Raw genomic sequence first — 22046 nt, 5'->3', positions numbered from 1 at the left:
TGTGGACTTCACAAGTGAAATAAAGAGAGAAACAACAAATAGAATATATTTGCTATGTATATTAAATATATTTATATATTTTTATATTATATATATTTATATATCTGTATATACAAAATCAATGACTACTTTATTAAATACATAAAGAAAGATAGGCAATGTAATTATATAATGAACAAAGAATATAAGCCAAGAACCTGTAACAAAAGATTTGTAATCATTTGGAAAATTGTTTAACTTGATTCACAATGAGGTAAATGGGGAAAATTTAGACATCAAGGAGAGAAAAAGACTAAAATATAAAAATAAAGTAAACATAGCATAAGTGTTTTATGGAATAATATGAAAAGTCTATAAAAGTTGTAATAAGAATCACAAAAGGAGGGGAAAATGAACTGAAGAAAATATTTAAAGAAATGACAACTCCAAATTTATCACTTTTGATGAGAACTATACACTTACAGATCTTGGAATCTCAATAAGTCCCAAGTAGTATAAATACAAAAGAAAACATATCAAAGCAAATTGCTAAGACAAGAGGTAAAACAAAAAATTCAAAAGCAAACAAAGAAATAGACATAAAAAAAATAGAGAACAAAGATAAGGATCCGCAGACTGCTTGTCTCAATTATGCAAGTCAAAAGAACATGAAAAACTTTAACAAAACAAACATTGAAACTATCAACATGGAAGTCTATGTCTAAGCAAAAAATTCTTCTAAAATAAAAGAAAAATAAGCACTTTTTCAAGCTTCAAGAAAAAAGTTATTTCAACAAATTCATTGTCAGAGGTCTTACATATTTCAGAGGTCTTACATATTAAGACCCTGACAATGAAATATTAAGACATTTTCAGTTGAAAGGAAAATGATATCAAATGGAAAAAAATGAAAAATGCCAGAAATAATAAAAATGTGGATAAATGGAAGACATATTTAGCATTTAAAATGTCTTTAAAAATAATTATTTCAAGTGTAGCTAATAACATATTGTGAGGAGTGCAACACAGAAGCAAAGACAGTATCGGCAAGGATGGAGAAAGGGAGGTACACTTTGGTTATAAATAATCTGATATAACATTAATTGAAGGTAGAGCATGACACGTTAATGAAAATCATATTGTAAAAACCTACAGAAACCACTAAAAATGAACCAATAAGGCCTAAGAAACCAGGAGTGGAGATAACATGGGAGGTTATAAAATACTTCTTTTAAGAAAAGGCAAGAAAAGATGAAAAATGGTAAAAAAATTTTTAAAGATGGCGGTTTTAAACCCAACTACATGGATAAATACACCAAAATGAAGGGCTCCAAATATTTGGAGTCAAAGGCAGAGGTTGTCAGAATAAATAAAGTTGCAAGATTTCACCATATCTGTCTGCACATAATCTTTCAAAATGAGGTCACAGATAGAGTAAAGTAAAAGTATGTAAAAATAGTTGGGATGAGCAGCCAGACCTAAAGGAGCTAAGGTTGTTACATTAATATTAGATGAAATACATTTAAATCAAGGAGTATTAGCAGGGATAAAAAGGGATATTGCATAATGATAAATGAGTCAACTCAAAACAGGACAAGAAAAAGTAAAAATCCTAAGTTGGTATGTATTCTATAACAGAACTTGAAAAGATTTGAGGCAAGAACTGAAACACCTGAAAGGAGAAATGGACATATCCATAATTTTAGTTTGATATGTTTACTTTCCTTCCAGAAATGATTCATACACACAGATGTGAAATAGCAAGTTTATAATGATATGAACAACAATATCAAGCAGGCCTATTCATACTTACAGAACTCTGTCAAGCAGCACAATTATATCAAGTTCACGTGGCCACTATTTGAAACCATAAAACAAATCTTAACAAGTTTTAAAAGATAAAAATCATGGAGAATATCTGAGAATAACAGAATTAAGTTAGAAATCAACAATAGGATGATATTTGGGGGAAAACATTTTGGGGGAAACGGCACAATCAGTAAGGCACTAAATTTAGATAAAAAAGTTCCTATTAAAGTGTGAAGCAGATGAGAGGATAACAGAATCCATTCTAAAGAATATAAAATTTTTTTTGAGTAGATCATAATGTTCCTGATTAGGTGGCCTGTAATATTTTCCTACATGCTTTTATTTTTATCTTTGTACATTTAAAAAATGAAAATGTTCTGGCAATTTAAGAAAGGGAAGTGTCTGCCATATAACTTGTGCTACTTTGAAAGATGGAAATTTTTAGAATTCCATTCATTTTAGCAGAAAAGCAACAAATTAAGGGAAGAGAGAGAGAGAGAGAGACAAAGAGAGAAAAAGAGAGAGAGAGAGAGTGAGCGAGAAAGCAAAGGGAATAAGGATGAGCTATTCCTCATCTATATTTCTATAAAAGATAAATTCAAAATTATTAAAGACATTTATATCAAAAATTAAAATCATACGTATATATTATAAAATTAAAATCTATTATATGTTTATATATTACAAAATTAAAATCTATTATATGAATGAGAAAACATATTGTATTATTAAAATACAATAATATTATAAGCAATACCAAGAATTCTATCTTGGAGTAGTAACTCAAACTTTGGTACCAAAAATTGGCATGTTAAAAATCTCTTCATGATAGAAACAGTTACATCAAAAACTGAAAGTTTGAAAAATCTAAGTTAATCACAATCACATACAACTAAAATAGTTCAAGCTATTCACTGGAGGATCTATTTTCTCAATGTGATTTAATACTGTGGTAAGCAGCCCACCATCTAAGCCCAATCATCTGGGTCTTTTTTTTTTTTTTAATCTTTTTTTTTTTTTTATTGTAAACAAATGGGATACATGTTGTTTCTCTGTTTGTACATGGCGTAGAGGCATTCCATTTGTGTAATCATAAATTTACATACAGTAATGTTGTTTGATTCATTCTGTTATTTTTTTCCCTTCCCCCACCCCTCCCACCCCTCTTTACCCTCTATACAGTAGTTCCTTCCTCCATACTTGCCCCCCTCCCTAACCCTAACTCTAACCCTAACACTAACCCTTCCCTCCCCCCCATTATGTGTCATCCTCCACTTATTAGCGATATCATTCGTCCTTTGGCTTTTTGAGATTGGCTTATCTCACTTAGCATGATATTCTCCAATTTCATCCATTTGCTTGCAAATGCCATAATTTTATCATTCTTTATGGCTGAGTAATATTCCATTGTATATATATACCACAGTTTCTTTATCCACTCATCAATTGAAGGGCATCTAGGTTGGTTCCACAGTCTGGCTATTGTGAATTGAGCAGCTATGAACATTGATGTGGCTGTATCTCTGTAGTATGCTGATTTTAAGTCCTTTGGGTATAGGCCAAGGAGTGGGATAGCTGGGTCAAATGGAGGGTCCATTCCAAGTTTTCTAAGGAATCTCCACACTGCTTTCCAGAGTGGCTGCACTAATTTGCAGCCCCACCAGCAATGTATGAGTGTACCTTTCTCCCCACATCCTCGCCAACACCTGTTGTTGCTCATATTCTTGATAATCGCCATTCTAATTGGGGTGAGTTGGAATCTTAGGGTGGTTTTGATTTGCATTTTTCTTATTACTAGAGATGTTGAGCATTTTTTCATATGTTTGTTGATTGCTTGTAGATCTTCTTCTGTGAAGTGTCTATTCATTTCCTTAGCCCATTTGTCGACTGGATTATTTGAATTCTGGGAGTAGAGTTTTTTGAGTTCTTTATAGATTCTGGAGATTAGTGCTCTATCTGAAGTATGATTGGCAAAGATATTCTCCCACTCTGTAGGCTCTCTCTTCGCATTGCTGATAGTTTCCTTTGCTGAGAGAAAGCTTTTTAGTTTGAATCTATCCCAGTGGTTGATTCTAGATTTTATTTCTTGTGCTATGGGAGTCCTGTTAAGGAAGTCTGATCCTACACCAACAAGGTGAAGATTTGGACCTACGTTTTCTTCTATAATCTGCAGGGTCTCTGGTCTGATTCCGAGGTCCTTAATCCATTTTGAGTTTAGTTTCGTGCATGGTGAGAGATATGGGTTTAGTTTCATTCTGTTGCATATGGATTTCCAATTCTCCCAGCACCATTTGTTGAAGAGGCTATCTTTTCTCCATTGCATATTTTTGGCCCCTTTGTCTAGTATGAGAAAATTGTATTTATTTGGGTTTGTGTCCGTGTCCTCTATTCTGTACCATTGATCTACCTTTCTATTTTGGTACCAACACCATGCCGTTTTTGTTACTATTGCTTTGTAGTAGAGTTGAAGATCTGGTATTGCAATACCCCCTGTTTCACTCTTCCTGCTAAGGATTGCTTTAGCTATTCTGGGTTTCTTATTCTTCCAGATGAATTTCATAATTGCTTGCTCTATTTCTGTAAGGTTCGTCATTGGGATTTTAATTGGAATTGCATTGCATTTGTATAGCACTTTAGGTAGTATGGCCATTTTGACAATATTAATTCTTCCTATCCAAGAACATGGAAGATCTTTCCATCTTCTAAGGTGTTCTTTAATTTCTTTCTTTAGTGTTGTATAGTTCTCATTGTAGAGGTCTTTCACCTCTTTTGTGAGATTGATTCCCAAGTATTTTATTTTTTTCGAGGCTATTGTGAATGGGGTAGTTTTCCTAATTTCTCTTTCTGAAGATTCATCACTTATGTATAAAAATGCGTTGGATTTATGGGCATTGATCTTGTAACCTGCTACTTTACTGAATTCACTTATGAGTTCTAAGAGTTTTGAAACAAAAGAAACAATACAAAAAATTGACAAAATAAATAGTTGGTTCTTCGAAAAAATAAACAAAATTGATAAACCTTTAGCCACACTAACAAAGAGAAGACGAGAGAAAACTCAAATCACTAAAATTCGGAATGAACAAGGAAATATCACAACAGACAGGATTGAAATACAAAACATAATTAGAAGCTATTTTGAAAATCTATACTCCAACAAAATAGAAAATTTCGAAGACATCAACAGGTTTCTAGAGACATATGAATTGCCTAAACTGAACGAGGAGGACATAAACAATTTAAATAGACCAATTTCAAGTACTGAAATAGAAGAAGTCATCAAAAGCCTACCAACAAAGAAAAGTCCAGGACCAGATGGGTTCTCAGCTGAGTTCTACAAAACCTTTAAAGAAGAGCTCATTCCAATACTTCTCAAAGTATTCCATAAAATAGAAGAGGAGGGAACCCTCCCAAACTCATTCTATGAAGCCAATATCACACTGATACCTAAACCAGACAGAGACTCATCAAGGAAAGAAAATTTCAGACCAATATCCTTAATGAACATCGATGCAAAAATTCTCAACAAAATTTTAGCAAATCGCATACAAAAACATATTAAAAAGATTGTGCACCATGATCAAGTGGGTTTCATCCCAGGGATGCAAGGTTGGTTCAACATCAGGAAATCAATAAACGTAATTCACCATATTAATAGACTTAAAGTCAAGAATCACATGATTATTTCAATAGATGCAGAAAAAGCATTTGATAAAATACAGCACCCCTTCATGCTCAAAACACTAGAAAAAATAGGGATAGTGGGAACATTCCTTAACATTGTAAAGGCCATTTATGCTAAGCCCATGGCTAATATCATTCTAAATGGTGAAAAACTGAAAGCATTCCCCCTAAAAACTGGAACAAGGCAGGGATGCCCTCTTTCACCACTTCTATTCAACATCGTTCTTGAGACTCTAGCCAGAGCAATTAGACAAACCAAAGAAATTAAAGGGATATAAATTGGAAAAGAAGAACTCAAACTATCCCTGTTCGCTGATGACATGATTATATATTTAAAGGAACCTGGAAATTCCACCAGAAAACTCTTAGAACTCATCTGGGTCTTTATGCAACATTTGGAAGGTAGTTAACTTTATCTTTGGAAACTTCTCATCTTTATCTTTTGGTGTCACTCTGCTCTTCTCTGCTAGAAATTTAGTTGATGTTTATAAATTTGGCATCTTACTCTCAGAAGGACTGAAATATCTATATTCCCACTGTACTGGGAGGCAAGTGATAGTGGGTCTAAGTACTGACCAAGCTAAAGGGCTGTGAGATCAACAGAAACCAAATCTTCCTCATATGACTTTTTATGTTCCAGATCTAGTACTTTTTATGCTAACATTTTTTACCATGGTTAGAAATACAAGGAAACTGAGCCTCATGCCTATTTTGGTTGTTAAGACATTGAAGAGCACTTGCCACTGAAACTTTAGGAAACCCAAAGTTGTATAGATTCAGGGAATGATTCTGATGAGATTTTAGTAAATAAAAAAGAAGGAAAAAATTTCTATTTGTATTTTCCAGTATATCTAAATTTTCTTCTCACTTGAAAGTTGTTACTGAAATTCTATAAAATGCCTCTAACTTTTTTTTTGTAAAATTATCAATTTCTCTTTATCTTCCCTTTTTAATATTGTCTTTTCTGTTTCTTCATGCTATCCCCATATCCGTCCTCCTTTATTGTCAGCCTGCATTTGGTAGGGTAACACCAAAAGACCTGATAATGTACTGGCTCTCTCCATTACACTAATCATAGAAATGTCCACTGATTTGTGTGTCCAGAGTCAAAATCAGACTTGAATATGAGGCAATAAAACCAATAAAAATTAGACACTAGGTCTGAAAGTGATCTAAAGGAAGAACTCTCTTTTCCTCTCTGTTTTCATTTTCTTTGGTCTTCATGGTTATTTGTTCCATAGGAGCAATTGGGTGGATTTGTTAAATAAATCACTAACGTCTGTGTTCTTAGGCAGGTGGTATGAAAAATGTTAGGAATGGAAAAGGAGACTGGAAAAAAAGTTAGGATGAATATAAACACAGTAAACTAAGTATAAATTCCTAGGATCTGAAGAAAATATTTGTAGAAGTTAGAAGAATTGAGTGTGTTTTTCCTAAATACCAGTGATTTAACTTGAGTCCAGATTCAAAGAATCTAATAATCTGTAGCATATGCTTTGTCTTCCAAAATCTATCACAAAACTTTGGATTCTGGTTAAATGACAAATGAGTAGAAAATATTATATTTCGTTAATTGATTTTAAAGTCATATATTCTGTGACTTAAAAAATTTCATATTCTAAAAAAGTTAATATGGAATTTCAAATCACAAATTACTACTGAATAGAAAAACAGACAAAGAAATTTAGAGGACATGTAACCTGGAGGTCTGTGTACTGACTGAGCTCTCAGTTCCCAATAGACAAGGTCAAAGAGGTTCATTTGTGTAAGGATACAAAACATACAGACACCAAACTTGGGGGATTTTTTTGCCCAAATTGGCATGCTGTGATGATTTGTTCCATTTTTTCACATACACCTGATCAAACACTAATGATAAACCATTATGATAGTCAACAAAGAACAAAAATAATCTCAAAATGAATCAAAGACTTAAACGTAAGACCTGAAACTGTGGAACTATTAGAAGTAAATGTAAGGGAACTTTAAGACACTGGCATAAGAAACTTTTTTTTTTTTTTTTTTGATAAAACCCCCAAAATTTAAAAACAAAAACAAAAATAAACAACTAGAATTATACCAAATCTAGAACCTCTGCACAGGAAGGGAAAAAATCAATAGAGTAAAGAGACAGCCTACAGAATGGGAAAAAAACTTTGCAAACTATTTATCTGGCAAAGGTTTGTTATTCAGAATATATTAAAAACTTAAGAAATGCAATAGGAAAAACAAAAAATGAAGAATCCAATTAAAAATGGTTGAAGGATATGAAGAGATATATCTCAAAAGAAGAAATTCAAATGACCAGTAAATTGATGAAAAAATGTTGCTCTTCATTAGACTTCACAGAAGTACAAGTTAAATTCATAATGAGATAGCATCTCACCCAAGTTAGAATAACTATTATAAAAAAGAACCAACAAAGAATAACAAATGCTAGGATATAGAAAACAGAGAACTTCCATACACTGTGGTGGGAATGTAGATTAGGTACAGCCATTATGGAGAATGGTATGAAGGTTCCTCAAAATCTAAAAACAATACCACCATATGACCCAGATATTTTATTTCTGGGGGGTACATATAGAGGAAATGGTATCAGCATGTCAAAGAGACACCTGAATGCTCATGTTTATTGTTGCACTGTTTACAATAACTAAGATATGGAATCATTTAGGTGCCTTTTAATTTAAAATTGAATTTATTCAATTCACTAAGGGAATACTATTTGCCACTTAATAAACATTTCAAAAATTATATATATGCATATAAATATATATGTATACATACATATATATATATATAACATTTTCTGACACACAAACCTTGGAATATTATTCAGTCATAAAAAATGGTATCCTGTCATTTGTAGCAAAATGGATGAACTAGGGGACATTATGTTAAGTGAAATGAGTCAGACACAGAAAGACAAATATCGTGTTTTCTCTCATGTGGATGTTAAAGAAAAGTCAATTGGGATATATAACAGTGATTATAAGAGGCTGGGTGAAGGGAAGAGGAGATAGAAGTTGGGTAATATGTACCAAGACACAGATGGAAGTCAGAGGTTTTAGTATTAAACAGCTCAGTTGGGGCGACTACAGTTCACAAAGACCTATTATGTGTTTTATGAATACCTGGAAGAGAGGAACTTTGGGGCTCCAAACACAATGTAATGATGAGAAGATGGAAACATTAATTACTCTGTTTTGATCATTACACGGTATATACATGTATATAAATAGCACATGGTACCCCAGACATATGTATGATCATTATGTGTTAATCAAAAATTTTAAAAATGTTTAAGGAGATGGACATTTTAACTACTCTGTATATAGTGTATACATGTATCAAATTATCACATTATATTCCATAAATTTGCACGATTAAAATAATAATGAAGAGTCACAATAAAAGAAAATCAAAGTGACTCAATTCGAGTAACATGAGTTGAAATGGACATGGTCAAAAGTAAAGCAAATCACCCAATTAGAATAAGATATATTTCATGTTTGTATAATTAGGTACTGTCATGTAGATTTAAAAATAATAAATAAAAAATAAAATAAGTAAAACAAATCAGTGCATTTGTCATCTTAGGTAATCACCAATTTGATAACTTACCTTCCAGTGAATATGTCTCAATTTTCCTGGGACAGTCCTGGTTCATACCTTTTGCCCCAGCATCCCTCCTGGTTGAGCATTTGTCTCAGACTTTTAATTTTGAATGAAGTATTATCATCAACACTTACATTAAAATAATTTTATTATACATAGAAGAGTTATTTCATGAACTCAGCAATTGCAAATTTATAACACAAAATGCATTTTGAAGTGCTCAGACAATCTCATGAAAAAGTTAAAAAATAATAAAATACTAAGAAACTAAAATATTAAAAGGAATAGAAAAACAAGTCCTCAAAAATGAGGGGCACTTAAATAGATATAGGATGGGCTGAGAAACTTATTACAAAATATAAATTTAATTGAGAACAATAATTCTGCTGTCATTTTGGATTTTCAGATAAATAATAGAAATTTTTTAAAAATTTCTAAATGTCTACGGACATGTTTTTTTGTGTGTGCTAGAAGTTTGAGTTTGGAAATAATTTAAAAATAGGACTATTTTATAGTTCCACCAATTGAATACTATTTTCCACTTAATAAATATTTTAAAAATCATAGAATTTTAATACTAAGCAATCATTTTTACTTTAAAGTGTGTCTTTGGCTTGAGAAAAAACTTTATATAGTCACCCCAATATTGATCACTATAATCTAAACTGTAGAGGAACGAGACAGTATAATAATCATGTTTTCAAAAATAAGAAAGTTAAAAGTATAAAAGCCAGCAGTAGATTTAAAAAAATATTAAAAGAGAAACATAAGCAAGAGAAAAACTTTTATACTCAAATGTAACTATTTTCCTGGAAGAAAAGAGATCCTGATAATCCTGCATTTTCTCTAAGTAGGCTATCTGGTAGACCCAGCAGAAATTTTTTTGTATAATGTATCTGAAATACTTCATTGATGTGAAACTCTTAAGCTTAAACATGCCCGTGTTTCCAGGTAAGAAGATATTTCATCACTATGCACCGGACAACAGCTCTAAAATTCTCTAACTCTAGTTGTATAGTACCATCAGATCACATTAAGTACTACAAGAGGAAGTGGGTGATCCATTCTGAGGTCTCTTCTGAACCTCTATGACTGGAGGCCCAAAATTTCAGGTAGGGAAAATGTCCTTCCCTTTCCATTTTTTCCCTACAATTTGTTTATATGTCATTTCTAATTCTGAGACTTCATGCCAGTTAAGAACTTACAATTTTTATAAGTTAATTTCAAATTTCCCCCTCCTAAATAATATATTTCTATCCAATTTTATAAAACCCCAGCTGAACTAAAGAGAGCTCATTAATTTAAAAGTAAGGACAGATTCCTGTAGCATTGGTAAAAAGTAACGACTAATTCTAATGATACTCTTTTCTTGGTATTCTGGTTATTTTCCACTTACCAGCAAACACCCCCATCTACCCCTGACTCTAGCTTTCTCTGCCTTGCTATGGACTGGGAAAGTGACTTCAACTGCTTACTCCACCATGATCCCATTTTCTCTAGCTTCTCTTTAAGTTCTGGTAATGAGCAGCATCAGCAGGAGATTGAGAGATGAAGAGAGGTTGGGATGTGCACCCCTCTTGTTCTCTCCCTGTTGTGCCACAGTTCTGGTGGTTGCTCTGTTCTTGAGGTCATAAATTGCAAATGACCTACTATGGTTTAAATGTAGTTTTGCCCTTCCAAAACTCATACTGCGGCCTAGTCAACAGTATAACACTATTGAGAGGTGTTGAGGCCTTTAAGAAGGATTAATGCTTTTCTCACGTGAGGGAGTTCTCACTCTGGTGTGACAGGACTGGTTACAGCAAAAGTGGGTTAAAGGCAACTCTGGTCTTGCTTCCACACAGGCTCTTCTGTACACTCCTGCTTCTCCTTTCTGCCATGGTGAAACTTCCATCTGGTCCTCCCTAGAAGTCTAGCAGACTATGGTACTATGCTCTTGAACATCCCTACCTATATCACTATGAGCTAAAACAATCCTTTTTCTTTTCTAAAGTACACATCCTCAGGTATTTTGTTCTAGCAACATAGAACATACTAACACACGGCCCCTCTTTTGCAGAGCCAGGTGTCAGCAGCCTCTACTAGAACTGTTCTCTCTCCATGCCTTTCAGACTTTGTAGTGAAATGTATTCTTGTTATTAATCCGTGGGGGATTTATTATATCTTGCTGGTTGCCTTAACCTTGCTCACACTTCTATAAATATTGTCTTTAAAATTATTATTATTTTTTTTAGTTGTGGTGAACAGCTATACTTCCAGGGATTCCGTGAGGCTGAGGCAGGAGAATTGCAAATTTGAGGCCAGCCTCAGCAACTTAGCAAGAACCTGTCTCAAAATAAAAAACAAAAAGGGCTGAGGATGAAGCTCAGTGGTACAGTGACCTCGTATTCAATTCATGTAACATCCTGGCTAGCAGATGGGCCTGGTTCCACCAAAATGAATGTCTCAGAATCTACCTTTTAAATATTGGTCATATGCCTGAAGTGTTGGTAGTTAGGGGGTTATGTGACCCAAAATTTCATTTTGGAATCATTGGCAAATGAAAATGAAATTTCATTAAAAAAAAATGGGCAACATAACATGATTTAACTAGTCTTCTAGATATTTCTGAAATATAAGAAATAAGGAACATTTTTAATTCATAGCTTAGCAGTGTCATTTAGTAAAAATGATTCAAAAAAATTTAGTTTAGAAAAGTTGTCTTTTACTATACCGTAAATTATATATATAATTAGATCAGTCCGAACTAATAGGCTAAGTGCTGTTCCTACTATTCCGGTGCAGCTACCAAATAGGAGGTAAAGTGTTCCGATGTCTTTATGATTAGTTGAGAACAATCAACGATTGATGAACATAGGTAGGTGGTAAAATGGCTGAGTAAGCATTAGACTGTAAATCTAAAGACAGAGGTTGAGTCCTCTTTTTACCAAGCCCTGAGGTGAACTTTCATATTGAATTGCAAATTCAAAGGAGCAGCTTCAACTCTGCCGGGGCTTCTCCCGCCTTTTTTTCTTAACGGCGGGAGAAGTAGATTGAAGCCAGTTGAATAAGGCATTTAGCTGTTAACTGAATTATTATGGGTTAAAATCCCATCGGTCTAGAGATTTGAATTGATTGGATAAGGGCTTAGCTTAATTAAAGTAATTGATTTGTATTGAGTTGATGTAAGATAGTCTTACAGTTCTTAGCTCAGTAGTTAAGTATAGAGCTTTGAAGGCTCTTGGTCTAGTGTAACCTAAACTCCTCACCTAAAATTGATAATACAGGTATATGAGGAAGTGATAGGGTAGATGTAATGATAATGGTTGGTATAAAGGGGGTTATTTTTGTGTTTCAAATTGTGATTTAATTTTAGTATTATTAGAGGATGAAAATAGTGTTAGCAAAGTTGAGTAAATAAGTCATGTTAAAGTATAAGTTTAATAAGGCTGTTACTGCTATGGATGTAGGAATAATAATATTATTATTTGATACAAGTTCTTTAATAATAACTCATTTTGGGGTAAATCCAGTTAGTGGAGGAAGTCCTAATGATATTAGTATGATAAGAATTATAAGGGAAACTTGTTTCATGAGTTGGATATTGAAAGGGTAGTAGTTTTTTATTATAAAATAGTATAAATATATTAATTGTGAGTCTAATGTAAATAATTATATTGAATATGGTTAGTGTAGGATTGAATGTAATGATTGTTATTATTCAGCGATTGATGAATATGCTAGAATTTTCCATAATTGGGTTTGGTTAAGACCTCCTCAGTCTTCTAGTATGATTGATAGTATTGCTATTGTTATTATTAGGAAGAAATTAACTGAAGGGGTGATTTGAAATATGACAGAGATTGGGGCAATTTTTTTTCATGTTAATAGAATTAATCTAAATAGGAGTGAAACTCCTTGGGTAACTTCAGGTACTCATAGGTAGAATGGGGATAGTCCTATTTTTATTGATAATGCTGTTGTAAGTATTAGGGATAAAATTTGGTTATTATATATTATATATAATATATTATATATTATATGTGTTTGTGTATATATATATTTATTTTTTTATTTTGAGATATGGTCTCACTAAGTTGCTTAGAGCCTTGCTAAATTGTTGAGGCTGACTTTTAACTTGTAATCCAAGCTTCTGGGATTACAGGCATGTGCCACCATGCTTGGCTTATAAATTCTATTTTAAGTAAATTTGTAACTTGCTGTATTTTTCCACTGAACATAAAAATTGAAGGCAATGATCCTGAGACACCATAAAGGAGACTGTAAAGTTTACCATCTTGCCAGGTCTCTCAGTGGAGGTTCCAGGGATGAGGAGACATTGGCTCTCATTCCTTCACTGCATAAAAGGAAACGTAACCCAAATGCCATTCACTGCCCTGACCCTTAGATGTCCCCATTTCAGAACTTGAAGTGTCCAGTGGCCTTCCCATGACCTCTGCAAATGTCTGACATACAAAAGATACTAGTGGATCTTTTGTTTCCATTCCAGAATCCAAGCTGATAAATTAGACTTAGCATGGTCCACAAACTTAATGCAACCTTTTCTCCATTTCTGCTTCTGCAGGAAACCACCATATTATGTTTGTAACTCTAATGGAGAATTTTGGGATCTCTGTAAAGGAATCACATTGAAAATATTCTGCCACCATCTCTCTGGCAAGCTTTCTTTTTCTTCCCATCTCTCTCAACCTCCCTTCCACTTTCTCTCCTTCTTTCTTACTTCTCCTTTCCTTTTATATTTTTATCTTCCCGCTATCCTTTCCTTAAGTCCTTGTTCACTGCCTATGGCCACATTTCTGCCTTTTGTGATGATATATATATATATAATTCATATTGTCACATACACATACAGAGGAAATTCTAGTGAATACATTTTTGTACTTTCTTGATAGACAAATAAAATGAAAATGAAATTACTAAGAAAATGCCCACTTAACTTATTAGAGAAATCTGAAGACCTGCTACAAATAGAACATGACTTTAGGAAATAATTGAGAATAGGCTTAATAAAAGTACATTTTGATCCTTTCAACAACCAAAAGAAGCTCAGACCTTTAAAACATCAAGTATTTTCAACTGTTTTGTGATTGTCAGAGTCTATGAAGTAATAAATCTTGATGAAATTCTTTAGAATTAACCATTGCATAGTGTGTTGTGTTTCGGGGCAACCCAAGGACAGCAAAGATGATACCCTCAGAATTTGTCCTTAAAGTCAGCATCGTTTCACAGATGTGCTTGTCAGCCTTGTCCTAGGCTGGGTGCCCCAGAAAGGGAATATGAGATGAAAATTCATGTGCAAAGATTTCTGAAGTAAGTTCTAGAAAATAAAGAAGGAAAAGAAATCAAGAAAAAGGGGTGTTTTAAAGCACAGTTCAGTGGAGGGGTGCTTCATTCTAATCCTGCAAGACTAGCTGTGATTCAAGTCACATCCTGTGAAAAGGGCTTCCCCATATCATTTTCCAAACACTTCTGGCTTCCTGTGCCTGTAGCTTAGGAGCAAAGTGACTCTATTTGAGGGCAGTATTTAAAGAAAGAATCCAAGAGGCAGACTCTTAAAAGCAATAGTACTCCAAAGCCAGGGAGGGGTACTGTGATTATTTTAAAAAAAAATCACAAATTCTTCAACATTCTTCCTGCATCAGAGAGTCTAATTATCCTTTACTTAAATATTGGGTTGCCTTAATGTTCTACTTCTAATGAACAGGATGCAGCAGAAGAGACGATGCAGGAATTCCAAAGCTTGGTTCAAAAAGGTGCTACATCCCCTGATTCTGGCTTCTTTCAGACTGGTTTTGCTCTTTAGACTCAGGTACTAGGTGCTGAGGAAGTTGAGGACACATGGAGATGTCTGGGTGACAGCCCAGCTAAGGTGTAAGCCCAGAGTCAGCATCAGTCCCAGACATGAATGAGGTAGATTTCCAATGATTCCACCCTTCAACCAAACCTGATTTCTGATACCGCAGAAATCATCTTTAGAGGCTATTCTACCTACCCGTGTTGTGCCCGGTATAAATTTCTGATCTTCAGAATCCATGAACATAATGAACAGCTGTTTTATGCAGTGGTTTTATTATGTGAGTATTTGTTACACAGCTGTAGGATCTGGAATGGTACAGAAAATGCAAGAGTCTTTGTGGGAATTTTCTGCAGCAATGTGGGTAGAACACTTGTCATCTGTGACATCTGTCATCTGTACTTTTTCACCCAGGAATAGTGAGCACCATTTCTGCATCACAGATGATTGGATGGACTCATGGGATAAAGCCATTTACTGAAAAGAACTGGCCATGGAGTCACAAGAGCTGGGTTCCAATTCCAGCTTGACTGTGAGTCCCTGAACCATTATAATGAGTCTTCTAATTGGTAAGATAGAGATTATTATGCCCATCTGACAAGACTGGATTCTTTAAAAGTTGGTGCATGTAAATTATACAGAATGGTGGGTATCATTGCAGCATATTAGTACATGCATGTGACATGATTCAAGTAAGTTCACTCTCTAATACCTCCCTATCCTCTTCTCTCCTCCCTTCCCCTGCTTTCTTTCTTCTATCCAGTTGGTCTCCCTTCTATTTTCACTAGTTTCTACATATGAGAGAAAACATGATACTTCTCTTTCTGATCTGGCTCACTTTGCTTAACATGATATTCTCTAGTTCCATCCACTTTCTTGCAAAGGACATACTTTCATTCTTCTTTATGGCTGAATAAAATTACATTGTTTATATATACCACATTTTCTTTATCCACTTCTCTGTTGGTGGACACCAAGGCTGATTCCACAACTGGCTACTGTGAACTGTGCTGTGATAAAAAGGAATATGCATGTATCTCTAAGTGTATGCTTTAACTTTAATCTGTTGGATAAATACCAGGGAGTAGGATAGCTGGATCATATGGTAGTTCTGGTTTTAGTTTTTTGAGGAAACTTTATAATGATTTTCATAGTCACTGTACTCATTTACGTTCTGTCAGGGTTATTTTAAAGGACCGAATGAGAGAAAGTATTCAAAATTATCAGAGACGTTGTATAGAGCTTCAGCGAGGAGTCTACTTTCTTCACCAAAGTGTGTGCCCACTTCACACGGGGCAATGTTATTTCATCCCAGCTGTTGCTCAGGTGAATAGTTCTCTTTGCTATTAGAGGAGAGGATCAGACTTCTTCTTTGACTTGGAACATTTTCTCTGTTAGAAAATATTTTTCTTCCCCATTAATGATCTCAGAGGACACTTTCATGATCTTATTTTTCCAATACTAAATAGATGACTTGTGCAGTTAGGGTCTTAAGGAGCATTTACAGTTCTCCAATAGGGCACAATTATTATTACACAATGTGGCATTCTCCATTATAGAAACCATCTTGACTGTTAGAAATACTGTCAAAATCATATTTGGTAAACCAGGAATGAAATGCATCTTTATTAAGTTATTCAACAATGTCGAAGTTTGCACTTGAAACTATTCACACATTTCTTTTTAAGCTATTAATTTCACATGAGGCAAGGAAGACATGTCTAGACAAATGTTTCTTAGAATATTTTGAAATAAAGCCTTTTCTGAAATGGCTATACACTATTGTGTCCTAACAGTTTACTTTGAACTCACTGAGACATTTGTGCTTTTGTGAAAGCAAGCTAGTGTTCTGCAAATTAACCAGACTTCAGAGAGCTCTGATTTTTATAAAGAACAAATTTTCCGAGGTATGAGAAAACTTGGTTTTGTTAGCAGAAAGGCTTTTTTAGAACATTTGTGAAGATTGTTTTAAATTTTAATGGGATTTATGGGCCTAGGGACATTAAAAAATGGAGAGACCATATTCTGGTCTTAAGAAGAGCCCAATATTAATATACTGAAAAATCAAAATAATAACATTTGTGATTTGCTGTGGCATATTATTTGGTTAATGGCAAAATGACCTGCCAAGACCATGGAATTTTAAAATCTTATTTGGCTTCTACACTCTACTGCCTTCTTCAAAGATCTGTGTTTGGTCATGTCAATATGATACAAATTTTGATGACATAAAGTAATTAATTCAGTTGAATTCAAGATTGTTGTGAAGTTGATATATATTGTTTGCACCTGAGAAGGGTTTTTGAGGCCCCGGTGTCAGATTCCAGTTTATATCCTTCCTGATTTTCTGCCTTCATACTATCTCTAGAGGAGAAAGTGAGAGCGACATCTTAGCAAATCTTCATGTCATGGTTTGAAAGGACCCAAGATGAAGCCTCATTGCCATCGGTTCATAGGTGAGATGAAGGATAATCACATGAGAATTTTGAGGAAGTGAAGAGTTTTTTTTTAAACTTCCCTGTACATCTCTAACACTCATTCATTTATTCAACAAACATTTACTGACTACTAAGTAGGAGGCTTAGTTCTAAGCCAATTAGAATTAACTTAGAGTTTAATTCTAAACTCTCACTGCTGAGAGTTTAGCAGTGAACAAAACAGATAAATGTTCCTGCCTTTATGAAGTCACATTATAAGATTGTTGCCATCCAGCGGGACATAAAGACACCTCAGATTGTCATGAAGGAGCTTCTTTTTTATTCAGATAACACCCTCTATATATGAGCAGTCTCATGCATAAGCAATTTTGATCAGATATGTCCACCCAATCCTGTTAAAGGTCAAGCAATCACGAGCTCAAGCATACATGTAGCCAATTGTAATAGCTTCCTGTTTATCTCCAGGCATACCAAGCATGCCCTTTGGCTCCCTGCCAGCCCACATCTCCCCCTGTTTATAAAAAGACCATGCCTGTCTTAGGTTTTCCATGACAGAGCAACATCCTTACCCATCATCGGAAAATGAAGCTTATATCTTCATTCCCTGTCTTAGGTTGGTATGAGCTCTTCACGAATCTTACCCGTCTCTGACTACCGGTCTAGCATAGCCAAACTTGGGGGGAGGCTCCCACATAACCTGCTAAGTTGTAGGAGCCATTTGGGAAGGGTGCTAAGTCAGGAGAAAAGGGTACAGTAGGTAACCCTAATGTGGAATTAGTGGTAAGAACAGGAGGATATAGATTGGAAGAGTTAGTAAGGGACAAAGGGCAAGGCCATGCCTTTACTATCCCCCATAGGTAATGCACAGCTCCTCCATTAACATGGTGAGGAATCATCAACAACAGCAGTTGGAGGAACTTCCACATCTTCTTGTTGTTCTTGGTTTTCTATTGAGGAAGCCTTGACCAATCTCTCCTGCACCCAAATTGGCTATTGTGCGTCCTGCGGGAAAACACAAACAGATCCTCGGGTCCAGATTAACACCTGATCTAGGCCTTTCCATTGTCCCGATAGAATGTCCTTCCAGAGCACTTGAGGTAGATGTTTTTTATTAGGCTCTGAATGATGGTCAGCAGCCGATCGGCCCTCAGAATCAAGATTTAAAAAATTTAAAATGAACAAGGCAACAGATAATTTGTCTTTTGGGGATCTGTATGATGCCCCTATTCCCCCTTTTTGTTTATAAAGCATGTTTTTAAGTGTTAAATGGGCACGCTCAACAATGCTTTGTCCAGTAGGATTATAGGGGACTCCTGTGACATGTTGAATACCAAAGGTGGAACAAAATTGTTTAAAGGCCTGGGACGTATATCCAGGACCATTATCTGTTTTAATTTGTTTGGGGACCCCTAGGATGGAGAAAGAATGTAAACAGTGTGTTATTACATCTTTGGTTTTTTCTCCAATGTGAGCAGAGGCCATAATAAATCCTGAAAAGGTATCTATTGACACATGGATGAATTGTAGTTTTCCAAATTCTGAATAATGAGTTACATCCATTTGCCAACTATGATTGGGTTGAAGCCCTTTTGGATTTACTCCTAACGAGGGGTTAGGAATAAGTGTAGCACATTTTAGCATAAGACTTGACTATGTCCCGAGCCGTTGCCTTAGTAATCTGATAGCATAAACGTAGAGTAGAAGCATTTACGTGAAATTTGGAATGAAATTTTTTTTGCATTTTCAAGTGCATCAAAGATATGTGGGTCTCTGGTGGCCATGTCTGTTAAATCATTGTGTAAACTTAGAGGACCTGGAAGGCCAGTATGAGCCTGAACATGCCCAATAAAAAAAGGGCTTTTTCTATCCCAAATAAGTTTTTGTAAAGATTGTAAATATTTAGTGATGGTGGAACTGAGGGAGAGCAGACCAGTTAATTCTAAATTTTGAATAGCATTAACAACGTATTTGCTATCAGAGAATAGGTTAAAGGGCTCATGGTGGGTTCTGAATACTTCTATAGCTACCAATAGTTCCGTTTGTTGTGCAGATAGAGTATTAAACAGCAAAGTTTCTGTAACATTATTTACAGTAATAGCACCTGTACCATTTTTTGATCCATCAGTAAATATAAGGGTAGCTCCTATAATAGGTTTTTTTCGGGTGACTTTGGGGAAAATTATAGGATATTGACTCCAAAATTGGAGAAGAGGATTAGATGGCAAATGATTGTCAAACACAGCAGAAGTACTAGTAAAGACTATCACCCATGAATTTGAATTATTAATAAGATATTGTATCTGATCAGTAGTATAAGGAGTAGTTATTGTTGAGGGATGTGACCCAAAGGTGGAAAGGGATACTTTTAACGCCCTAAGGATTAATTCTGCCACAGATTCAGTAAACAAGGATAAGACCTTGTTAGGGGCATAATTCATGTGAATCCATAGAATAGGACCCTTTTGCCAAAATACTCCTGTGGGTAACTTATTTGTGGCCAAGACAAAGAAAGATAAAGGCTTAGCTAGGTCAATACAATCAAGATGAACCTTTTCCATAGCTGTTTCAACAAGCTTGAGAGCTGTTCGAGCCTTAGGGGTAAGCACCCACTTAGAAAGGGGATCAGAATCACCTTTGAGTGTCAAACAGGGGGCCCAAACTTGAGGTGGGTAAGTGAAGGTAAGGTCTAATCCAGTTAATGTCACCTAATAGCTTTTGAAAGTCATTCAAAGTCTTAAGTTGGTCTACTCGAATACTAATTTTTGTGGGTTTAACCATAGTTGCATTTATGATAGATCCCAGGAAGTTTTTGGTGTCTGTCATTTGTGCCTTATCAATGGCAATGTAAGCCCCACCTTTTTAGTGACTTTATTAAGGAACTATAACAATTTCCAAGACAGTTTTTTCTTTATGACCTAACAAAATATCATCCATATAATGATAGATTAAAAGTTGAGGGTTTGCTAGGCATATGGGTTCAATGGCCTTATTTACATATATTTGACACATAGTGGGGCTATTGGCCATGCCTTGTGGGAGAACTATCCATTCATATCTTTTATTAGAAGAACTGTTATTAAGTGAGGGTACAGTAAATGCGAACCTTTTGGTGTCTGAGGGATGTAACGGAATGGAAAAGAAGCAATCTTTTATGTCAATTAAAATGGAGGGCCAATTAACTGGGAGAGTCGATAAAGTAGGTAATCCTAATTGGATAGGTCCCATGGGCTCCACTATAGAATTTACTGCTCTTAGGTCATGTAATAGCCTCCATTTTCCTGATTTCTTTTTTATTATGAATATTGGTGTGTTGAAAGGAGAGGTGGATGGTTTGATGTGTCCGGCCTCTAGTTGTTCTTTAACCAATTGTTGGGCCACTTCTAATTTGTCTTTTGAGAGGGGCCACTGAGGGACCCAGACAGGTTTATCAGATTTCCATGTTATTTTAATTGCTCCAGTGGCCCCTAATGAAAATCCAATCCCTTTCTATCTTGTTTTGGAATAACTAAAATGGGTGAAGTAGGTCCTTGCTATTTTTCCCAAGACCTTTTCCCCATATGTGTCCTTGGGCTAACATCATTTGATTAGCTTTTAGATTACTGTATGAGATCTCGGATGTGAGATGTAAATCCATCTGTTCCATGATATCTCTCCCCCACAAATTTACCGGGAGATGTTCAAGGACATAAGGTTGGACGGTACCACTATGACCTTCTTCATCCTTCCATTTTAATATGGCTGCACTTTTGTTAGGATTGGAAGCTATACCCAATCCCCTTAACGTCTGATCTGCCTGTTGAAGCAGCCAGGCTTTGGGCCATTCTGTAATTTTGATAATACTTTTGTCAGCCCCAGTATCTAATAAGCCCTCAAAACTTTTGCCTTCTATCACTAACTGTGTCATAGGTCTATCTTTTAAATCCAATGTTAACATGACCATATTTTGGCCAGTAGAACTGAATCCTTTATTTCCCCTAATAATATTATTTGATGAATATTGATCACGGCAGCAGGATAAGACCAACAATTGTGCTATGTGATCACCCTGAGCTATTATTGCTACACCTCTTGGTGAAGAAACAAGGATTTTTATTTCTCCTGTAAAATCAGGGTCTATAACTCCAGGGACAATATTTAATCCTTTTAAAGCAGAAGAACTCCTCCCCAGAACTAGTCCCACTGTTCCTTTAGGTAATGGGCCGACAACTGAAGTAGGTATTGGCTGTACTCCCATCTCTGGAATTAATACTGCTCTGGTGGAGGCACAGAGGTCCAATCCTGTGCTTCCTCTTGTTAGTCTAATTGGGGAGTCAAGGGGTAATGGGTCCAAGGTACGGACTGGATAGCCCCGTATATTTGTGGGCCCCGAGGCCAGGGGCCCTAATTCCCGTTTTTTGGAGGTAAAGGGTTACCATCTTTGTCTCTAGTTGATTTACAGTCACTTGCCCAGTGTTTCCCTTTTTTACATCGGGGAAATAATTTTGGCACAGGACCCTGGGGGCAGTCCTTTTTTATGTGTCCATATTGTTTACACCGATAACACTGTTGGCCTGGGCAGGAGTTGGCATTGCCTCTAAGACCCTGTGCAAGCACTGCAGCCATCACCTGACCTTGAATAAAAGCCTCATTAATATCCATACAAGCCTTTAAATAGGCTCCAAGGTCTTTGTTTTTCCAGGGTCTTATTGCTTCTTTACACCATTTATTTGCTTGCTCATATG

The sequence above is a fragment of the Sciurus vulgaris genome (genome assembly GCF_902686455.1).
Source record: "Sciurus vulgaris genome assembly, chromosome: 6".
Lineage (NCBI taxonomy): Eukaryota > Metazoa > Chordata > Mammalia > Rodentia > Sciuridae > Sciurus > Sciurus vulgaris.
Note: the sequence above shows the minus strand (reverse complement) of the source record.